This window comes from Phalangium opilio, unplaced genomic scaffold, assembly GCF_054372755.1.
Source record: "Phalangium opilio isolate 3A_F unplaced genomic scaffold, DU_Popi_V2 ptg000054l_1, whole genome shotgun sequence".
NCBI classification, from domain to species: domain Eukaryota; kingdom Metazoa; phylum Arthropoda; class Arachnida; order Opiliones; family Phalangiidae; genus Phalangium; species Phalangium opilio.
Window position 1 is genome coordinate 2180130 of NW_028324173.1, and position 20887 is coordinate 2201016.

The following is a 20887-nucleotide window of genomic DNA, read 5'->3' on the forward strand; positions in this document are numbered from 1 at the left end:
CAGCCGAACGCGCTATCCATTGCGCCAAGGAAGCCCAAAAATTAAATGGTCGTCAGGTATTGTGGAAAATCTTTGGCTTTCTACGTTACATTTGAGATCCCACAACACCGCTTCCGGGTGGGCTCGAACCACAAACCTATTGGTTTACAGCCGAACGCGCTAACCATTGCGCCACGGAAGCCCACAAACTAAATGGTCGTCAGGTATTGTGGAAAAACTTTGGCTTTCTACGTTACATTTGAGATCCCACAACACCGCTCCCGGGTGGGCTCGAACCACCAACCTATTGGTTAACAGCTGAACGCGCTAACCATTGCGCCACGGAAGCCCAAAAATTAAATGCTCGTCCGGTATTGTGTAAAAACCTTGACTTTTACGTCACATCTGACACCTCACAACACCGCTCCCGGATGGGCTCGAACAACCAACCTATTGGTTAACAGCCGAACGCGCTAACCATTGCGCCACGGAAGCCCAAGAATTAAATGGTCGTCAGGTATTGGGGAAAAACTTTGGCTTTCTACGTTACATTTGAGATCCCACAACACCGCTCCCGGGTGGGCTCGAACCACCAACCTATTTTTTAACAGCCGAACGCGCTAACCATTGAGCTACGGAACCTCAGAAATTAAATGGTTGTCACGTATTGTGGAAACGTTTTGACTTTTTACGCTACATCTGAGACCCCACAACACCTCTCCCGGGTGGGCTCGAACTTTCAACCTTTCGATTAACAGCTGAACGCGCTAATCATTGCACCACGGAGCCCAGAAATTAAATGTTCGTCAGGTATTGTGGAAAAAATCTGACATTTTACGTTTCATCTGAGACCTCACAACACCGCTCCCGGATAGGCTCGAACCACCAACCTATTGGTTAACAGCCGAACGCGCTAACCATTGAGCCACGGAAGCTCAGAAATGAAATGGTTGTCAGGTATTGGCTTTCTACGTTACATTTGAGATCCCACAACACCGCTCCCGGGTGGGCTCGAACCACCAACCTATTGGTTAACAGTTGAACGCGCTAACCATTGAGCCACGGAACCTCAGAAATTAAATGACTGTCACGTATTGTGGAAACGTTTTGACTTTTTACGCTACATCTGAGACCCCACAACACCTCTCCCGGGTGGGCTCGAACCTTCAACCTTTCGATTAACAGCTGAACGCGCTAATCATTGCACCACGGAGCCCAAAAATTAAATGCTCGTCAGGTATTGTGTAAAAACCTTGACTTTATACGTCACATCTGAGACCTCACAACACCGCTCCCGGATGGGCTCGAACCACCAACCTATTGGTTAACAGCCGAACGCGATAACCATTGAGCCACGGAAGCTCAGAAATTAAATGGTTGTCAGGTATTGTGGATAAGTTATGACTTATTACGTTACATCTGAGACCCTACAACACCTCTCCCGGTTGGGCTCGAACCACCAACCTTTCGGTTAAAAGCTGAACGCGCTAACCATTGCGCCACGGAAGCCCAAAAGTTAAATGCTTGTCAGGTATTGTGTAAAAACCTTGACTTTTACGTCACATCTGACACCTCACAACACCGCTCCCGGATGGGCTCGAACCACCAACTTATTGGTTAACAGCCGAACGCGCTATCCATTGCGCCACGGAAGCCCAAGAAATAAATGGTCGTCAGGTATTGTGGATAAACTTTGGCTTTCTACGTTATATTTGAGATTCCACAACACCGCTCCCGGGTGGGCTCGAACCACCAACCTATTGGTATACAGCCGAACGCGCTAACCATTGCGCCACGGAAGCCCAAAAACTAAATGGTCGTCAGGTATTGTGGAAAAACTTTGGCTTTCTACGTTACATTTGAGATCCCACAACACCGCTCCCGGGTGGGCTCGAACCACCAACCTATTGGTTAAAAGCTGAACGCGCTAACCATTGCGCCACGGAAGCCCAAAAGTTAAAGGGATAGAATCAAGGATTTCCGACTAGTACAAGATGAGGGCAGTTTTAGGTTAAAAAATGTGCCTAAAATTATGTGTGCCAAAAAAAAATCGAATTAAACCGTTTAAAATTAAGAAAAGTACGTTAGATATTTTGAAATTCAAACTAGCCGCGAATACCACCCAACTTGTTTTGTTACCCTAGTGACGTTGCTAACGTCCACTGATTCATTGGTTGTTTGGAAATAGGAGTATATAGGTAGCTCTAGATCACTGTATAGTAGCTTTTCTCCTTCACTGGGGAAGCGGCGCATATTCGAGAAGACATTTGTAAACATAATTCTGATTTATCATGTTTATTATCCTTTGTTTCCTTAACTCTTGGTTACGTTGTAGAGTTGGGATGATAGAGATTTGTCAAAATAGTTACGGGTAATGGCCAAAACACCTCATTTTTGCGCTATTTTGGCAAAGGCTTAGCTTCCATGAAAAATACTAATTTGGCGAAAATGCAAAATGCACAATAGTATGAAAACTACTTTTAGGTGTAAATCTACTATATTTCCGTGTGAGAGGAGGCTAGCGGGGTAATGTAGGTGGTTCGCTCGTGTTTTTGCCGAACGACTGTAGAGGGAGCAGTGATGGGAGCGGCGCCGAAAACTAATTCTTTTAAACATTAATTAAAAATAGTTAAGTTATTAAAACTATCAATATATATATATTTTTGAAAACGTAATTTTAGGTTCTATCTGATTTAAAAAAATGAAAGCTTTTCGTTTGTAGTCAAAAGATTGATTCTATCCCTTTAAATGCTTGTCAGGTATTGTGTAAAAACCTTGACTTTTACGTCACATCTGACACCTCACAACACCGCTCCCGGATGGGCTCGAACCACCAACTTATTGGTTAACAGCCGAACGCGCTATCCATTGCGCCACGGAAGCCCAAGAAATAAATGGTCGTCAGGTATTGTGGATAAACTTTGGCTTTCTACGTTACATTTGAGATCCCACAACACCGCTCCCGGGTGGGCTCGAACCACCAACCTATCGGTTAACAGCCAAACGCGCTAACCATTGAGCCACGGAACCTCAGAAATTAAATGGGTGTCAAGTATTGTGGAAAAGTTTTGACTTTTTACGCTACATCTGAGACCCCACAACACCTCTCCCGGGTGGGCTCGAACCACCAACCTTTCGATTAGCAGCTGAACGTGCTAACCATTGCGCCACGGAAGCCCTAAAATTAAATGCTCGTCAGGTATTGTGTAAAAACCTTGACTTTTTACGTCACATCTGAGACCTCACAACACCGTTCCCGGATGGGCTCGAACCACCAACCTTTCGGTTAACAGCCGAACGCGCTAACCATTGCGCCAAGGAAGCCCAAAAATTAAATGGTCGTCAGGTAATGTGGAAAAACTTTCGCTTTCTACGTTACATTTGAGATCCCACAACACCGCTCTCGGGTGGGCTCGAACCACCAACCTATAGGTTAACAGCCGAACGCGCTAACCATTGCGCCACGGAAGCCCAAAAACTAAATGGTCGTCAGGTATTGTGGAAAAACTTTGGCTTTCTACGTTACATTTGAGATCCCACAACACCGCTCCCGGGTGGGCTCGAACCACCAACCTATTGGTTAACAGCTGAACGCGCTAACCATTGCGCCACGGAAACCCAAAAATTAAATGCTCGTCAGGCATTGTGTAAAAACCTTGACTTTTACGTCACATCTGACACCTCACAACACCGCTCCCGGATGGGCTCGAACCACCAACTTATTGGTTAACAGCCGAACGCGCTATCCATTGCGCCACGGAAGCCCAAGAAATAAATGGTCGTCAGGTATTGTGGATAAACTTTGGCTTTCTACGTTACATTTGAGATCCCACAACACCGCTCCCGGGTGGGCTCGAACCACCAACCTATCGGTTAACAGCCAAACGCGCTAACCATTGAGCCACGGAACCTCAGAAACTAAATGGGTGTCAAGTATTGTGGAAAAGTTTTGACTTTTTACGCTACATCTGAGACCCCACAACACCTCTCCCGGGTGGGCTCGAACCACCAACCTTTCGATTAGCAGCTGAACGTGCTAACCATTGCGCCACGGAAGCCCTAAAATTAAATGCTCGTCAGGTATTGTGTAAAAACCTTGACTTTTTACGTCACATCTGAGATCTCACAACACCGTTCCCGGATGGGCTCGAACCACCAACCTTTCGGTTAACAGCCGAACGCGCTAACCATTGCGCCAAGGAAGCCCAAAAATTAAATGGTCGTCAGGTAATGTGGAAAAACTTTCGCTTTCTACGTTACATTTGAGATCCCACAACACCGCTCTCGGGTGGGCTCGAACCACCAACCTATTGGTTAACAGCCGAACGCGCTAACCATTGCGCCACGGAAGCCCAAAAACTAAATGGTCGTCAGGTATTGTGGAAAAACTTTGGCTTTCTACGTTACATTTGAGATCCCACAACACCGCTCCCGGGTGGGCTCGAACCACCAACCTATTGGTTAACAGCCGAACGCGCTAACCATTGCGCCACGGAAGCCCAAAAACTAAATGGTCGTCAGGTATTGTGGAAAAACTTTGGCTTTCTACGTTATATTTGAGATCCCACAACACCGCTCCCGGGTGGGCTCGAACCACCAACCTATTGGTATACAGCCGAACGCGCTAACCATTGCGCCACGGAAGCCCAAAAACTAAATGGTCGTCAGGTATTGTGGAAAAACTTTGGCTTTCTACGTTACATTCGAGATCCCACAACACCGCTCCCGGGTGGGCTCGAACCACCAACCTATTGGTTAAAAGCTGAACGCGCTAACCATTGCGCCACGGAAGCCCAAAAGTTAAATGCTTGTCAGGTATTGTGTAAAAACCTTGACTTTTACGTCACATCTGACACCTCACAACACCGCTCCCGGATGGGCTCGAACCACCAACTTATTGGTTAACAGCCGAACGCGCTATCCATTGCGCCACGGAAGCCCAAGAAATAAATGGTCGTCAGGTATTGTGGATAAACTTTGGCTTTCTACGTTACATTTGAGATCCCACAACACCGCTCCCGGGTGGGCTCGAACCACCAACCTATCGGTTAACAGCCAAACGCGCTAACCATTGAGCCACGGAACCTCAGAAATTAAATGGGTGTCAAGTATTGTGGAAAAGTTTTGACTTTTTACGCTACATCTGAGACCCCACAACACCTCTCCCGGGTGGGCTCGAACCACCAACCTTTCGATTAGCAGCTGAACGTGCTAACCATTGCGCCACGGAAGCCCTAAAATTAAATGCTCGTCAGGTATTGTGTAAAAACCTTGACTTTTTACGTCACATCTGAGACCTCACAACACCGTTCCCGGATGGGCTCGAACCACCAACCTTTCGGTTAACAGCCGAACGCGCTAACCATTGCGCCAAGGAAGCCCAAAAATTAAATGGTCGTCAGGTAATGTGGAAAAACTTTCGCTTTCTACGTTACATATGAGATCCCACAACACCGCTCTCGGGTGGGCTCGAACCACCAACCTATCGGTTAACAGCCAAACGCGCTAACCATTGAGCCACGGAACCTCAGAAATTAAATGGGTGTCAAGTATTGTGGAAAAGTTTTGACTTTTTACGCTACATCTGAGACCCCACAACACCTCTCCCGGGTGGGCTCGAACCACCAACCTTTCGATTAGCAGCTGAACGTGCTAACCATTGCGCCACGGAAGCCCTAAAATTAAATGCTCGTCAGGTATTGTGTAAAAACCTTGACTTTTTACGTCACATCTGAGACCTCACAACACCGTTCCCGGATGGGCTCGAACCACCAACCTTTCGGTTAACAGCCGAACGCGCTAACCATTGCGCCAAGGAAGCCCAAAAATTAAATGGTCGTCAGGTAATGTGGAAAAACTTTCGCTTTCTACGTTACATATGAGATCCCACAACACCGCTCTCGGGTGGGCTCGAACCACCAACCTATTGGTTAACAGCCGAACGCGCTAACCATTGCGCCACGGAAGCCCAAAAACTAAATGGTCGTCAGGTATTGTGGAAAAACTTTGGCTTTCTACGTTACATTTGAGATCCCACAACACCGCTCCCGGGTGGGCTCGAACCACCAACCTTTCGGTTAACAGCCGAACGCGCTAACCATTGCGCCAAGGAAGCCCAAAAATTAAATGGTCGTCAGGTAATGTGGAAAAACTTTCGCTTTCTACGTTACATTTGAGATCCCACAACACCGCTCTCGGGTGGGCTCGAACCACCAACCTATTGGTTAACAGCCAAACGCGCTAACCATTGCGCCACGGAAGCCCAAGAATTAAATGGTCGTCAGGTATTGTGGAAAAACTTTGGCTTTCTACGTTACATTTGAGATCCCACAACACCGCTCCCGGGTGGGCTCGAACCAACAACCTATCGGTTATCAGCCGAACGCGCTAACCATTGAGCCACGGAACCTCAGAAATTAAATGGGTGTCAGAGAGTATGCAGCCAGTATGGCGTACAAGATGGCGGCCACTGTTAAGTCGGAGGAGCCGTGTTTTTTTACGCTCTCGTCTTTTTTTGGTGGGGATATTATTTAAAGATATTTTTTTCATAAATTAAGAAATTATTTCACAGTAATGGTAAATTTTATTCTGAGTGTAATAAAGCTAATAACAATTAATATTAATTAAACATATTTATTAAAATACAAAAAAAAATTATATATATACACACAAATCTATTTTTTCGAATTGAAATTCAATTGGTTTGATAACCATATGGTGTGGTAGTATAATCGGGGAAAACTCTGACTTTGTCGACGACTACTTGATATATTTTTGTTTGATCTATTGTAATGAGGGTATGATTGGGCAGGCGACGTATTTGGGGGCCAATGGGTACTTGGATAGAATTCATTTCAGGTTTCCCCTGGTTGTTTACGCCTAATAATTTTTTCATAATGTCAAAGTTTACATGATTCTCGGTTGATGAATTTAAGTAGAATCCCTTAACTTTAATTATATTGGTAATTTTTCTGTTGCGGGATCGTAAATGTTCATGGAATAATTTTTTTGCGCCTGCACTTCCGAATTCACAAATATATGCGTCTTTACCGTAGGATTCTAGTTCATTTTTTAATTCGCCAATATAATTACCCGTGGGGAGTATAGGGACGCCATCTGGTGAAAGGTAGATCAGGCTATCGGTATCCATATAAAAACAGAGGTCACCTACCATCTCGAGATGTTTTAAAAGATGAAGGCGTGCCATAGTTGTGGTATAACAGGCTATGACGACATTAGTGTGTTTATGAGCTATCTCATTCTCGGCAATGTCTTCTGATTTAATTAAGATGGTGTTGTCATTTAAAGTCATGAGACTAGTTACTTCTTTATCGGGGTTGAGGATCAATTCGTATAGAGTCTTGGCGTCTTTAATGATGTCTGTTGAGGCGTGTCTAGTTTTCTGTCCAAATTTCCCCCAAAAAGAGTTAAGCATAAGCTTACTGAGGCATCTCAACCCTTCGTTCTTTTCAATTTTATCTATATCTAGATCTATCCCCTCAACTTCTTTGTAGTTCCTGACATAGTTTTCTTTGTCCTCCTGGGTGATACCATCGGCAGGGAAACCGCTAGCCAGAGTTTAGTACTCTAAAAAGGCGTTTACGTAGACTTTAAAAAGACCGCCTTGTTTAGTCTCTGTGTTGTATTGCGTTATTTTGTAGGACCAGGCTTCGTACATGCGCGTGATTTTGTATCCTCGATCTACGGCGTATCTCAACTCGTCGGTAACCCAGGTACCCCGCAGCTCTCTCTCTGATCAGGTGTGTGTGAACAGTCACCTTGAAATTGAGTTTTACAACAGGTGTAACATAGGGGAAAGGTGAGCTTACCATTTATCCGTGCGGGTAAAACCGGATGTATGATATTTTGAGCCGGAAGTACATCGCACTTGAGAAGGCCATCAAAAGAGAAGATATCGGGGAAATTGTCTAAAATAATTTCAGGATGTCCAATAGGAATTTTACCCGTTTTGTTCACGAACGGATATAAACTGGTGAAATCAACGTAGTGCATTTTTTCTGTACCAGCTGTTTTATGGTACAGTTTGTTAGCGCTACAACGACCTCCAAAGAAAGCATCACGTGGGTTCAATCTTTTGGCTGTTTTAATACGAATGTCGTTGCGTTTTAAAAAATCATTTATTTCGGTGTTATTTGTTTTGTCCTGTAGCCACTCACATTCCCATTTGACATTCACTTTGTAGTGGAGGGCTTCTAGTTTACAAATTTTTTTCTCGGTTTTTGTGTACCTCGTATTTAATGTTTGAGTGGGGTCGCCATGTAAAATCATGTTTCTGTTTATAGGGAAGTGAACTTTACAGCCATGATAGTAGCATCCCATGAATTCGAACACTTCTTTGTTTGTGGGGCAATAACCATCTACCTTTAGGGTTTGGATTTTAACCTCCCTACCTCTAAAAGAGGATTGAATAAGAATGTTTCTCTCGTGAGACGTCCATTCTAGCCATTCAATAGCGCCGAAAGATTGATTTTCGCCAAGTCTGTAGTAGTTTGATGGGATGATGCTAATGGTGTTGGATTTGAGATAATTTTTACGATAGACATAGGATCAAACGCCTGGGAGGGTAACTGAGCCGCAATTAAATGGGTCTACGCTAGTAACTTTAAGTAGGAGGGACCGAAAGGTTAAACACCCCAAAAATAAGAGTAAAGTGTCATTTTCGCAATAATGATAAAGCTCCTTTAAAAAATTAAAGCCTTTACCCTTACGGACTTCTGAAGTATGCCATTTTAAGAAAGTGTCCAAGTTCTTCCTGGTGAAATACTGACACCCGTAAGCTTCTGTCGGTGGTAGAGTGTCCTCCAATACGTAGTTAGTCTCTTCCTGTCTGTCAATAATGAACTCGTGGTCCACTACGTTGAAAAGGAAATGAGGAAAATACCCTTTAGCGGCATTAGGGAGACCGAAAGTAGCGGGAAATTTGGATAAAGCGACTGGGATGAAGTTGTACGAGTCAAGGAATAATATATTTGATAGTTTTATTTCTAAAATCCGAGTTCCGTTAATTTTCAATGATTCGGGTACAAATTTCTCGTCACGATTAATTATTTCTCTAATTAATAGTTGGTTATCATAGTTACTACCAAAATGAGACACCACGATGACTTACTTCACGTCGAATAAGCTAATCAAGTAATCTAGGAACGAACCAATAGGTTTGCCACCTGTGAAGCGTTGTTTGCGAGGCCCAAATTGATTACATTTAATACAATTAATATCTAGGGACGTTTCGTCAATGCAGTCTACGCAGACCGAGATACTAACGCATAAGATGGCTTGATGCTCGTACGCTCCCAACTTTTCTGGGCATCTTTTCGTTTGTATACATTCAATGTCGAAGAAAACGTACATTAGTTCGGGTAAATTATTGCGTGGTTTTTTAGCAGGGTTAACATTGATTGTTTTGTCTTTCATCACTTGAATGTAGCATAAATGATCGCTGGGTTGATGCTTCCCACATATATGACAGAACATCTCCCCACAACTATGTCTAGTAGTACGTTTTACGAAATCAATTATTTTAAAGCAGCTTTTGCAATGGTAAAGCCGCTCGCAAAGGGCTTTTTTGTTACCAACAGGAACCAAATGGCTGTTATAACAATCGTCACCCCAGAATTTTCGTAGGGAGGAGTCGCATGTTTTTGCACGTCCATGACAAACAGTCGGACGCATACATTTAAAGCAAAAATCATTGCATTTATGAGATTGAACACGCCAGTAAGGTGTGAGGCACTTCTCGCAAAAGTGTTCGTGACTAAACAATGGTTTTAAATTTGTTATGACGTTATAGTGATTATTCTCATTAAGTAGAAAGAGGCGTGGTCTGGTATCTGTAGGGTCGTTTTCGCCTAAAATTAGAATTGGAACTCTGTTTTCGAATTTATAAACAAATATAGAATAGGGGGATAAATAAACTTTAAGTTTCTGGAATGAATCGGGGGTACCGCATTCGGATACAGAGACTCCGGCGTTTTGACAAAGATATAAAGCCTCTGTTTTTTGGCTTGTGTAACGGGGTCCTGCTTGTGATATGGTCACGTAACGATTTTTTAACTCTGTGTTGTTTTTGTTGTTCATGTGGAGACGATGAGCGACAGCAACACAAAGGCTACGCGCTAAACAGAGATTGTCAGTGTTTGGTATTCGTCGAATCCCCCTTCGATCCTTTGAAAAAATACTGAATGGCTTGAGTTGACGATGATTAGAACGTCCATACCCTTCTGGTATTCTGACTATACTAAATATCATTTTTATAGGTCCTTGAAAAAAATGTTCGATCTCATCATCATAAAGTAACTCGGCTAGTTGATCAAAGAGAATAGAAGGGTCTACTTGATCGAGTCTTTTAAAGGATAATTCAAGTTCCGAACGACAGTTTATACCCAGACTTCGTAAAGTTATTTGCACGTAATCTGTTGCTCTATATTCGCTTAATACGTGTTCCGTAATAGAACATATACTATCCACCGGATCATCAGTTATATTTAGAGTTATTTCCCTGCCATACATATTAAAATGTTCAAAAAATCTCTCGCTCTGCTCTAGAATTTCGCAAGATGGTACATCTTCTATAGGCGAAAGGGGACACCCCCCACCCCATTGATCATAAACATTCGCCTCGGCCTCCTCCGAATCTACGATGGAGCTCTTTTCGCTGGGGGCGTAATCGGAAAAGTTCAGAGACATATATTCAAAAGGGTCGTTCTCTCGTCCAGTGGGGGGAGGGGGGAGGGAGTTAAAAAAAAAATTTGTAAATATTTTTTATGAATTTTAAATAAATTGTTTTTGTACTTTATTTACTTCTTTTTATTTAAAATAAGTTCCTATCAAAAAACTTCGACAAGTTTAAAAGTTTTTCCTACACTTTAGTTATATCTACTTTTATATTTCGTAGGCTTAAAATTTAAAAACTAGAAAACATAGAAATTTATATCATTTCTGTGTAGTATTAGATATATAAAATGGAACAGTTTTTCAGTTTTAAATTCAATTTATTTTGAAACATCAATGAAAAAATACAAATTATCAAATAGATAAAAATTTAAAAATGCGTTAACATGTGCATTCTCTCTTTCAAATAAGTTATTTGACCCGAAATTACCGAGAATACATTATAATTATAAAAATTACTTTGAAGATTTTCTTCTTCAATTACATTACTAAATTTCATTACCACTTGGTACGATGTCACGAAATTGGTGAAGTAACCCACAACTGCGTCGAATTTTTCGGGCTGCCCATCTAAACACGGTATACGATCGTGATCGTCATATAAATTATCATAAATATCATTATAAAATTCTATAATAATATCAGCCATGTGCGTGAATACAATTTCATGGTTACTTAACTTAGTAAGATGCTCCTTAACGGCATTCGAAACTCGGTTCAATGCCGCTGTTTCTAGACTGTCCAAAACAATGGAATCGTCATTTAGTAAATCTTTAATATGACACGTATTATGATACGCCACAACAGTTGTTTTTTCATTTGCGTTATCGATCAAAACGATTTCAAAGTTATTGGTTTCGTGGCCCGCCGTCCATCCTGCTAATACGGGTAAACGCGGGATCAACTTCTCCCATGTTTTTGTTGAAATGGCGAAACTTTTTACCGACTGCTTCCTACATAAGCGAATCTCGGGATCGAGGGTGCCGTTCACGAACCCCGTTGTCAGGAACAACTCTCTAGAAATGTGGAATCTACCGTTGATTTTTCGTTCGTTAGTTACGCCAATCTTCCTCTTAAAAGCTTCTTGATTTTCCATGTTGCCCGTTTAAGGTCTTCTCGAATTATGATACACTCCTCTGTCGTGTTCCACGTTTTTTATACTAAATTTCCTAAGTAGCTATCGCGAAATATCTATTGTCCTTGACTTTTCCGTTGTTAGATTGTAGGTGTATTTTTATGTCAAAGTTCTGAGACCATAGATTAAGAAATTCTAACATTCCCAAAATCAGTAATATAAAGAATACAATAAGTAGTTTTTGAGGGTTAACCTCCAAGATCCGACGAATTCTTGACAACCTTTGTGTATTTGCCTCCATAACAGCTGACGAGTAAGTATATAACACAATTGTAAACTTTTTGACCCACATTCCTTAGCTCGACCTGTCAATATTTGATTGACGAAATATTTTCCTAACATCTTCAAAGACCTAAGGTCATTGTTGAAGAACCCTCTCCCCTTCTTCGATTATAAGCGTATTTTTAGGTGCGTTTTTCAAACCAGGGATTAAGGAATTCCAGCACTCTCAAGACCAATAAGATAAATAGCACAATGAGCAGTTTTTAAATCTCCAAGATCCGACGAATTCCTGACAAGCTTTGTGTACCTGACAGTTGAGGAGTAAATAAATTACACAATGGTAAACTTGACCTATTTATCTACTATTCTCAACATTCCTTAAATAGAACTGTCACAATTTGATTGATTGAAGAAATTCTTTCCTAACATTTTCTCAATGTCATTGTTGAAGAAGTCCCCACCTAGTGGAATGTCGCACCAACTCTTTTGTTATAATTATTCCTTTTGTTGAATTATAAAATCTATTGCAAATTCGTTGTTTTGTTATACGACTATTTGACACCCTGTCAAGCCATCGTACGTCTATCTTATATCACCTATTGTTCACTGTCAAACAATGTTAGACGTGTTTAAACATGTCGGAAATCAGCTGCGATGGCCTTTGCTAGGACCTTGTATTTTTAGTCAATAATTTCGAAAAATCAACTGTCCTTGACCCCCCTTGAGAGGAGGAAGAGAAGGGGGGGTAGGAATCTAGTATAAAGAACGTGAGAAAATAACAGTACTTCACAGTCGAACATCAATCGTCAAAACCTCAACATGGACGCTGAAGCACTTCGCTGGACACTTGACGAAATGGCCGTAAATAAGCCTTGGAACATAGTCGAAATATACAAGTTTTATTATTTTCTATGCTCTTATTTACACTTAGATCCTGCTAATATACCTTCAATATTACCCGGTTTTATCATAAATGGCGGCTTAAATATTATTCAAACGTTCCTCGATCTAATAGACTATATGAAGAACGTTCCTCGTACACCTGAAACCTGTCAAACACATGACGAATTGTAACATTTATATAATTTAATTCCTACCCCTTTAAAAATTTCTTACTTAGACCGCGTGAAAAGACGGAAGCAAGAAATGGAACGTAATAATCATGAATCTTTGAGACCCAGTTTCGATAATTCACAAACTGGCAGGGAGATGGGGGAGATTCTAGATAACGCGTGTCAACAAGACGAGACGGAGTACGACCCTTTTGAATATATGTCTCTGAACTTTTCCGATTACGCCCCCAGCGAAAAGAGCTCCATCGTAGATTCGGAGGAGGCCGAGGCGAATGTTTATGATCAATGGGGTGGGGGGTGTCCCACTTCGCCTATAGAAGATGTACCATCTTGCGAAATTCTAGAGCAGAGCGAGAGATTTTTTTGAACATTTTAATATGTATGGCAGGGAAATAACTCTATATATAACTGATGATCCGGTGGATAGTATCTGTTCTATTACGGAACACGTATTAAGCGAATATAGAGCAACAGATTACGTGCAAATAACTTTACGAAGTCTGGGTATAAACTGTCGTTCGGAACTTGAATTATCCTTTAAAAGACTCGATCAAGTAGACCCTTCTATTCTCTTTGATCAACTAGCCGAGTTACTTTATGATGATGAGATCGAACATTTTTTTCAAGGACCTATAAAAATGATATTTAGTATAGTCAGAATACCAGAAGGGTATGGACGTGCTAATCATCGTCAACTCAAACCATTCAGTATTTTTTCAAAGGATCGAAGGGGGATTCGACGAATTCCAAACACTGATAATCTCTGTTTAGCGCGTAGCCTTTGTGTTGCTGTCGCTCATCGTCTCCACATGAACAACAAAAACAACACAGAGTTAAAAAATCGTTACGTGACCATATCACAAGCAGGACCCCGTTACACAAGCCAAAAAACAGAGGCTTTAGATCTTTGTCAAAAGGCCGGAGTCTCTGTATCCGAATGCGGTACCCCCGATTCATTCCAGAAATTTAAAGTTTATTTATCCCCCTATTCTATATTTGTTTATAAATTCGAAAACAGAGTTCCAATTCTAATTTTAGGCGAAAACGACCCTACAGATACCAGACCACGCCTCTTTCTACTTAATGAGAATAATCACTATAACGTCATAACAAATTTAAAACCATTGTTTAGTCACGAACACTTTTGCGAGAAGTGCCTCACACCTTACTGGCGTGTTCAATCTCATAAATGCAATGATTTTTGCTTTAAATGTATGCGTCCGACTGTTTGTCATGGACGTGCAAAAACATGCGACTCCTCCCTACGAAAATTCTGGGGTGACGATTGTTATAACAGCCATTTGGTTCCTGTTGGTAACAAAAAAGCCCTTTGCGAGCGGCTTTACCATTGCAAAAGCTGCTTTAAAATAATTGATTTCGTAAAACGTACTACTAGACATAATTGTGGGGAGATGTTCTGTCATATATGTGGGAAGCATCAACCCAGCGATCAACCGGGAGAGGTGTTGTAGTGTCTCAGATGTAACGTAATAAGTCATAACTTATCCACAATACCTGACAACCATTCAATTTCTGAGCTTCCGTGGCTCAATGGTTAGCGCGTTCGGCTGTTAACCAATAGGTTGGTGGTTCGAGCCCATCCGGGAGCGGTGTTGTGAGGTCTCAGATGTAACGTAAAATGTCAGAGTTTTTCCACAATACCTGACGAACATTTAATTTTTGGGCTTCCGTGGCGCAATGATTAGCGCGTTCAGCTGTTAATCGAAAGGTTGAAGGTTCGAGCCCACCCGGGAGAGGTGTTGTGGGGTCTCAGATGTAGCGTAAAAAGTCAAAACGTTTCCACAATACGTGACAACCATTTAATTTCTGAGCTTCCGTGGCTCAATGGTTAGCGCGTTCGGCTGTTAACCAATAGGTTGGTGGTTCGAGCAGATCCGGGAGCGGTGTTGTGAGGTCTCAGATGTGACGTAAAAAGTAAAGGTTTTTACACAATACCTGACGAGCGTTTAATTTTTGGGCTTCCGTGGCGCAATGGTTAGCGCGTTCAGCTGTTAACCAATAGGTTGGTGGTTCGAGCCCACCCGGGAGAGGTGTTGTGGGGTCTCAGATGTAGCGTAAAAAGTCAAAACTTTTCCACAATACGTGACAACCATTTAATTTCTGAGCTTCCGTGGCTCAATGGTTAGCGCGTTCGGCTGTTAACCAATAGGTTGGTGGTTCGAACCCATCCGGGAGCGGTGTTGTGAGGTCTCAGACGTGACGTAAAAAGTCAAGGTTTTTACACAATATCTGAAGAGCATTTAATTTTTGGGCTTCCGTGGCGCAATGATTAGCGCGTTCAGCTGTTAACCAATAGGTTGGTGGTTCGAGCCCACCCGGGAGCGGTGTTGTGGGATCTCAAATGTAACGTAGAAAGCCAAATTTTTTCCACAATACCTGACGACAATTTAGTTTTTGGGCTTCCGTGGCGCAATGGTTAGCGCGTTCGGCTGTTAACCAATAGGTTGGTGGTTCGAGCCCACCCGGGAGCGGTGATGTGGGATCTCAAATGTAACGTAGAAAGCCAAAGTTTTTCCACAATACCTGACGACCATTTATTTTTTGGGCTTCCTTGGCGCAATGGTTAGCGCGTTCGGCTGTTAACCGAAATGTTGGTGGTTCGAGCCCAACCGGGGGAGGTGTTGTAGGGTCTCAGATGTAACGTAATAAGTCATAACTTATCCGCAATACCTGACAACCATTTAATTTCTGAGCTTCCGTGGCTCAATGGTTAGCGCGTTCGGCTGTAAACCAATAGGTTGGTGGTTCGAGCCCAACCGGGGGAGGTGTTGTAGGGTCTCAGATGTAACGTAATAAGTCATAACTTATCCGCAATACCTGACAACCATTTAATTTCTGAGCTTCCGTGGCTCAATGGTTAGCGCGTTCGGCTGTAAACCAATAGGTTGGTGGTTCGAGCCCATCCGGGAGCGGTGTTGTGAGGTCTCAGATGTAACGTAAAATGTCAGAGTTTTTCCACAATACCTGACAACCATTTAATTTCTGAGCTTCCGTCGCTCAATGGTTAGCGCGTTCGGCTGTAAACCAATAGGTTGGTGGTTCGAGCCCAACCGGGAGAGGTGTTGTAGGGTCTCAGATGTAACGTAATAAGTCATAACTTATCCACAATACCTGACAACCATTCAATTTCTGAGCTTCCGTGGCTCAATGGTTAGCGCGTTCGGCTGTTAACCAATAGGTTGGTGGTTCGAGCCCATCCGGGAGCGGTGTTGTGAGGTCTCAGATGTAACGTAAAATGTCAGAGTTTTTCCACAATACCTGACGAACATTTCATTTTTGGGCTTCCTTGGCGCAATGATTAGCGCGTTCAGCTGTTAATCGAAATGTTGGTGGTTCGAGCCCAACCGGGGGAGGTGTTGTAGGGTCTCAGATGTAACGTAATAAGTCATAACTTATCCGCAATACCTGACAACCATTTAATTTCTGAGCTTCCGTGCCTCAATGGTTAGCGCGTTCGGCTGTAAACCAATAGGTTGGTGGTTCGAGCCCAACCGGGGGAGGTGTTGTAGGGTCTCAGATGTAACGTAATAAGTCATAACTTATCCGCAATACCTGACAACCATTTAATTTCTGAGCTTCCGTGGCTCAATGGTTAGCGCGTTCGGCTGTAAACCAATAGGTTGGTGGTTCGAGCCCATCCGGGAGCGGTGTTGTGAGGTCTCAGATGTAACGTAAAATGTCAGAGTTTTTCCACAATACCTGACAACCATTTAATTTCTGAGCTTCCGTGGCTCAATGGTTAGCGCGTTCGGCTGTAAACCAATAGGTTGGTGGTTCGAGCCCAACCGGGAGAGGTGTTGTAGGGTCTCAGATGTAACGTAATAAGTCATAACTTATCCGCAATACCTGACAACCATTTAATTTCTGAGCTTCCGTGGCTCAATGGTTAGCGCGTTCGGCTGTAAACCAATAGGTTGGTGGTTCGAGCCCAACCGGGGGAGGTGTTGTAGGGTCTCAGATGTAACGTAATAAGTCATAACTTATCCGCAATACCTGACAACCATTTAATTTCTGAGTTTCCGTGGCTCAATGGTTAGCGCGTTCGGCTGTAAACCAATAGGTTGGTGGTTCGAGCCCATCCGGGAGCGGTTTTGTGAGGTCTCAGATGTAACGTAAAATGTCAGAGTTTTTCCACAATACCTGACAACCATTTAATTTCTGAGCTTCCGTGGCTCAATGGTTAGCGCGTTCGGCTGTAAACCAATAGGTTGGTGGTTCGAGCCCAACCGGGGGAGGTGTTGTAGGGTCTCAGATGTAACGTAATAAGTCATAACTTATCCGCAATACCTGACAACCATTTAATTTCTGAGTTTCCGTGGCTCAATGGTTAGCGCGTTCGGCTGTAAACCAATAGGTTGGTGGTTCGAGCCCATCCGGGAGCGGTTTTGTGAGGTCTCAGATGTAACGTAAAATGTCAGAGTTTTTCCACAATACCTGACAACCATTTAATTTCTGAGCTTCCGTGGCTCAATGGTTAGCGCGTTCGGCTGTAAACCAATAGGTTGGTGGTTCGAGCCCAACCGGGAGAGGTGTTGTAGGGTCTCAGATGTAACGTAATAAGTCATAACTTATCCACAATACCTGACAACCATTTAATTTCTGAGCTTCCGTGGCTCAATGGTTAGCGCGTTCGGCTGTAAACCAATAGGTTGGTGGTTCGAGCCCATCCGGGAGCGGTGTTGTGAGGTCTCAGATGTAACGTAAAATGTCAGAGTTTTTCCACAATACCTGACAACCATTTAATTTCTGAGCTTCCGTCGCTCAATGGTTAGCGCGTTCGGCTGTAAACCAATAGGTTGGTGGTTCGAGCCCAACCGGGAGAGGTGTTGTAGGGTCTCAGATGTAACGTAATAAGTCATAACTTATCCACAATACCTGACAACCATTCATTTTCTGAGCTTCCGTGGCTCAATGGTTAGCGCGTTCGGCTGTTAACCAATAGGTTGGTGGTTCGAGCCCATCCGGGAGCGGTGTTGTGAGGTCTCAGATGTAACGTAAAATGTCAGAGTTTTTCCACAATACCTGACGAACATTTCATTTTTGGGCTTCCTTGGCGCAATGATTAGCGCGTTCAGCTGTTAATCGAAATGTTGGTGGTTCGAGCCCAACCAGGGGAGGTGTTGTAGGGTCTCAGATGTAACGTAATAAGTCATAACTTATCCGCAATACCTGACAACCATTTAATTTCTGAGCTTCCGTGCCTCAATGGTTAGCGCGTTCGGCTGTAAACCAATAGGTTGGTGGTTCGAGCCCAACCGGGGGAGGTGTTGTAGGGTCTCAGATGTAACGTAATAAGTCATAACTTATCCGCAATACCTGACAACCATTTAATTTCTGAGCTTCCGTGGCTCAATGGTTAGCGCGTTCGGCTGTAAACCAATAGGTTGGTGGTTCGAGCCCATCCGGGAGCGGTGTTGTGAGGTCTCAGATGTAACGTAAAATGTCAGAGTTTTTCCACAATACCTGACAACCATTTAATTTCTGAGCTTCCGTGGCTCAATGGTTAGCGCGTTCGGCTGTAAACCAATAGGTTGGTGGTTCGAGCCCAACCGGGAGAGGTGTTGTAGGGTCTCAGATGTAACGTAATAAGTCATAACTTATCCGCAATACCTGACAACCATTTAATTTCTGAGCTTCCGTGGCTCAATGGTTAGCGCGTTCGGCTGTAAACCAATAGGTTGGTGGTTCGAGCCCAACCGGGGGAGGTGTTGTAGGGTCTCAGATGTAACGTAATAAGTCATAACTTATCCGCAATACCTGACAACCATTTAATTTCTGAGCTTCCGTGGCTCAATGGTTAGCGCGTTCGGCTGTAAACCAATAGGTTGGTGGTTCGAGCCCATCCGGGAGCGGTTTTGTGAGGTCTCAGATGTAACGTAAAATGTCAGAGTTTTTCCACAATACCTGACGAACATTTAATTTTTGGGCTTCCGTGGCGCAATGATTAGCGCGTTCAGCTGTTAATCGAAATGTTGGTGGTTCGAGCCCAACCGGGGGAGGTGTTGTAGGGTCTCAGATGTAACGTAATAAGTCATAACTTATCCGCAATACCTGACAACCATTTAATTTCTGAGCTTCCGTGGCTCAATGGTTAGCGCGTTCGGCTGTAAACCAATAGGTTGGTGGTTCGAGCCCAACCGGGGGAGGTGTTGTAGGGTCTCAGATGTAACGTAATAAGTCATAACTTATCCGCAATACCTGACAACCATTTAATTTCTGAGCTTCCGTGGCTCAATGGTTAGCGCGTTCGGCTGTAAACCAATAGGTTGGTGGTTCGAGCCCATCCGGGAGCGGTGTTGTGAGGTCTCAGATGTAACGTAAAATGTCAGAGTTTTTCCACAATACCTGACAACCATTTAATTTCTGAGCTTCCGTCGCTCAATGGTTAGCGCGTTCGGCTGTAAACCAATAGGTTGGTGGTTCGAGCCCAACCGGGAGAGGTGTTGTAGGGTCTCAGATGTAACGTAATAAGTCATAACTTATCCACAATACCTGACAACCATTCAATTTCTGAGCTTCCGTGGCTCAATGGTTAGCGCGTTCGGCTGTTAACCAATAGGTTGGTGGTTCGAGCCCATCCGGGAGCGGTGTTGTGAGGTCTCAGATGTAACGTAAAATGTCAGAGTTTTTCCACAATACCTGACGAACATTTCATTTTTGGGCTTCCTTGGCGCAATGATTAGCGCGTTCAGCTGTTAATCGAAATGTTGGTGGTTCGAGCCCAACCGGGGGAGGTGTTGTAGGGTCTCAGATGTAACGTAATAAGTCATAACTTATCCGCAATACCTGACAACCATTTAATTTCTGAGCTTCCGTGCCTCAATGGTTAGCGCGTTCGGCTGTAAACCAATAGGTTGGTGGTTCGAGCCCAACCGGGGGAGGTGTTGTAGGGTCTCAGATGTAACGTAATAAGTCATAACTTATCCGCAATACCTGACAACCATTTAATTTCTGAGCTTCCGTGGCTCAATGGTTAGCGCGTTCGGCTGTAAACCAATAGGTTGGTGGTTCGAGCCCATCCGGGAGCGGTGTTGTGAGGTCTCAGATGTAACGTAAAATGTCAGAGTTTTTCCACAATACCTGACAACCATTTAATTTCTGAGCTTCCGTGGCTCAATGGTTAGCGCGTTCGGCTGTAAACCAATAGGTTGGTGGTTCGAGCCCAACCGGGAGAGGTGTTGTAGGGTCTCAGATGTAACGTAATAAGTCATAACTTATCCGCAATACCTGACAACCATTTAATTTCTGAGCTTCCGTGGCTCAATGGTTAGCGCGTTCGGCTGTAAACCAATAGGTTGGTGGTTCGAGCCCAACCGGGGGAGGTGTTGTAGGGTCTCAGATGTAACGTAATAAGTCATAACTTATCCGCAATACCTGACAACCATTTAATTTCTGAGTTTCCGTGGCTCAATGGTTAGCGCGTTCGGCTGTAAACCAATAGGTTGGTGGTTCGAGCCCATCCGGGAGCGGTTTTGTGAGGTCTCAGATGTAACGTAAAATGTCAGAGTTTTTCCACAATACCTGACAACCATTTAATTTCTGAGCTTCCGTGGCTCAATGGTTAGCGCGTTCGGCTGTAAACCAATAGGTTGGTGGTTCGAGCCCAACCGGGGGAGGTGTTGTAGGGTCTCAGATGTAACGTAATAAGTCATAACTTATCCGCAATACCTGACAACCATTTAATTTCTGAGTTTCCGTGGCTCAATGGTTAGCGCGTTCGGCTGTAAACCAATAGGTTGGTGGTTCGAGCCCATCCGGGAGCGGT

General features: G+C 43.5%; 10 non-coding genes across 10 annotated transcripts; 7 read left to right on the top strand and 3 right to left on the bottom strand.

Moving 5' to 3' along the window:
- Positions 1-108: 108 nt before the first annotated feature.
- TRNAY-GUA (transfer RNA tyrosine (anticodon GUA)) lies at positions 109-181 on the bottom strand. The gene has a single exon. It is a non-coding gene; the product is annotated as a tRNA-Tyr (tRNA).
- A 1527-nt stretch (positions 182-1708) lies between these two features.
- On the bottom strand, positions 1709-1781 carry TRNAY-GUA (transfer RNA tyrosine (anticodon GUA)). The gene has a single exon. It is a non-coding gene; the product is annotated as a tRNA-Tyr (tRNA).
- A 2771-nt stretch (positions 1782-4552) lies between these two features.
- Positions 4553-4625, bottom strand: TRNAY-GUA (transfer RNA tyrosine (anticodon GUA)). The gene has a single exon. It is a non-coding gene; the product is annotated as a tRNA-Tyr (tRNA).
- An 11336-nt stretch (positions 4626-15961) lies between these two features.
- Positions 15962-16034, top strand: TRNAY-GUA (transfer RNA tyrosine (anticodon GUA)). The gene has a single exon. It is a non-coding gene; the product is annotated as a tRNA-Tyr (tRNA).
- Positions 16035-16696: 662 nt separating this feature from the next.
- On the top strand, positions 16697-16769 carry TRNAY-GUA (transfer RNA tyrosine (anticodon GUA)). The gene has a single exon. It is a non-coding gene; the product is annotated as a tRNA-Tyr (tRNA).
- Positions 16770-17725: 956 nt separating this feature from the next.
- On the top strand, positions 17726-17798 carry TRNAY-GUA (transfer RNA tyrosine (anticodon GUA)). The gene has a single exon. It is a non-coding gene; the product is annotated as a tRNA-Tyr (tRNA).
- A 662-nt stretch (positions 17799-18460) lies between these two features.
- TRNAY-GUA (transfer RNA tyrosine (anticodon GUA)) lies at positions 18461-18533 on the top strand. Its single transcript has one exon. It is a non-coding gene; the product is annotated as a tRNA-Tyr (tRNA).
- Positions 18534-18901: 368 nt separating this feature from the next.
- Positions 18902-18974, top strand: TRNAY-GUA (transfer RNA tyrosine (anticodon GUA)). The gene has a single exon. It is a non-coding gene; the product is annotated as a tRNA-Tyr (tRNA).
- A 368-nt stretch (positions 18975-19342) lies between these two features.
- Positions 19343-19415, top strand: TRNAY-GUA (transfer RNA tyrosine (anticodon GUA)). The gene has a single exon. It is a non-coding gene; the product is annotated as a tRNA-Tyr (tRNA).
- Positions 19416-20077: 662 nt separating this feature from the next.
- Positions 20078-20150, top strand: TRNAY-GUA (transfer RNA tyrosine (anticodon GUA)). Its single transcript has one exon. It is a non-coding gene; the product is annotated as a tRNA-Tyr (tRNA).
- Positions 20151-20887: the final 737 nt, after the last annotated feature.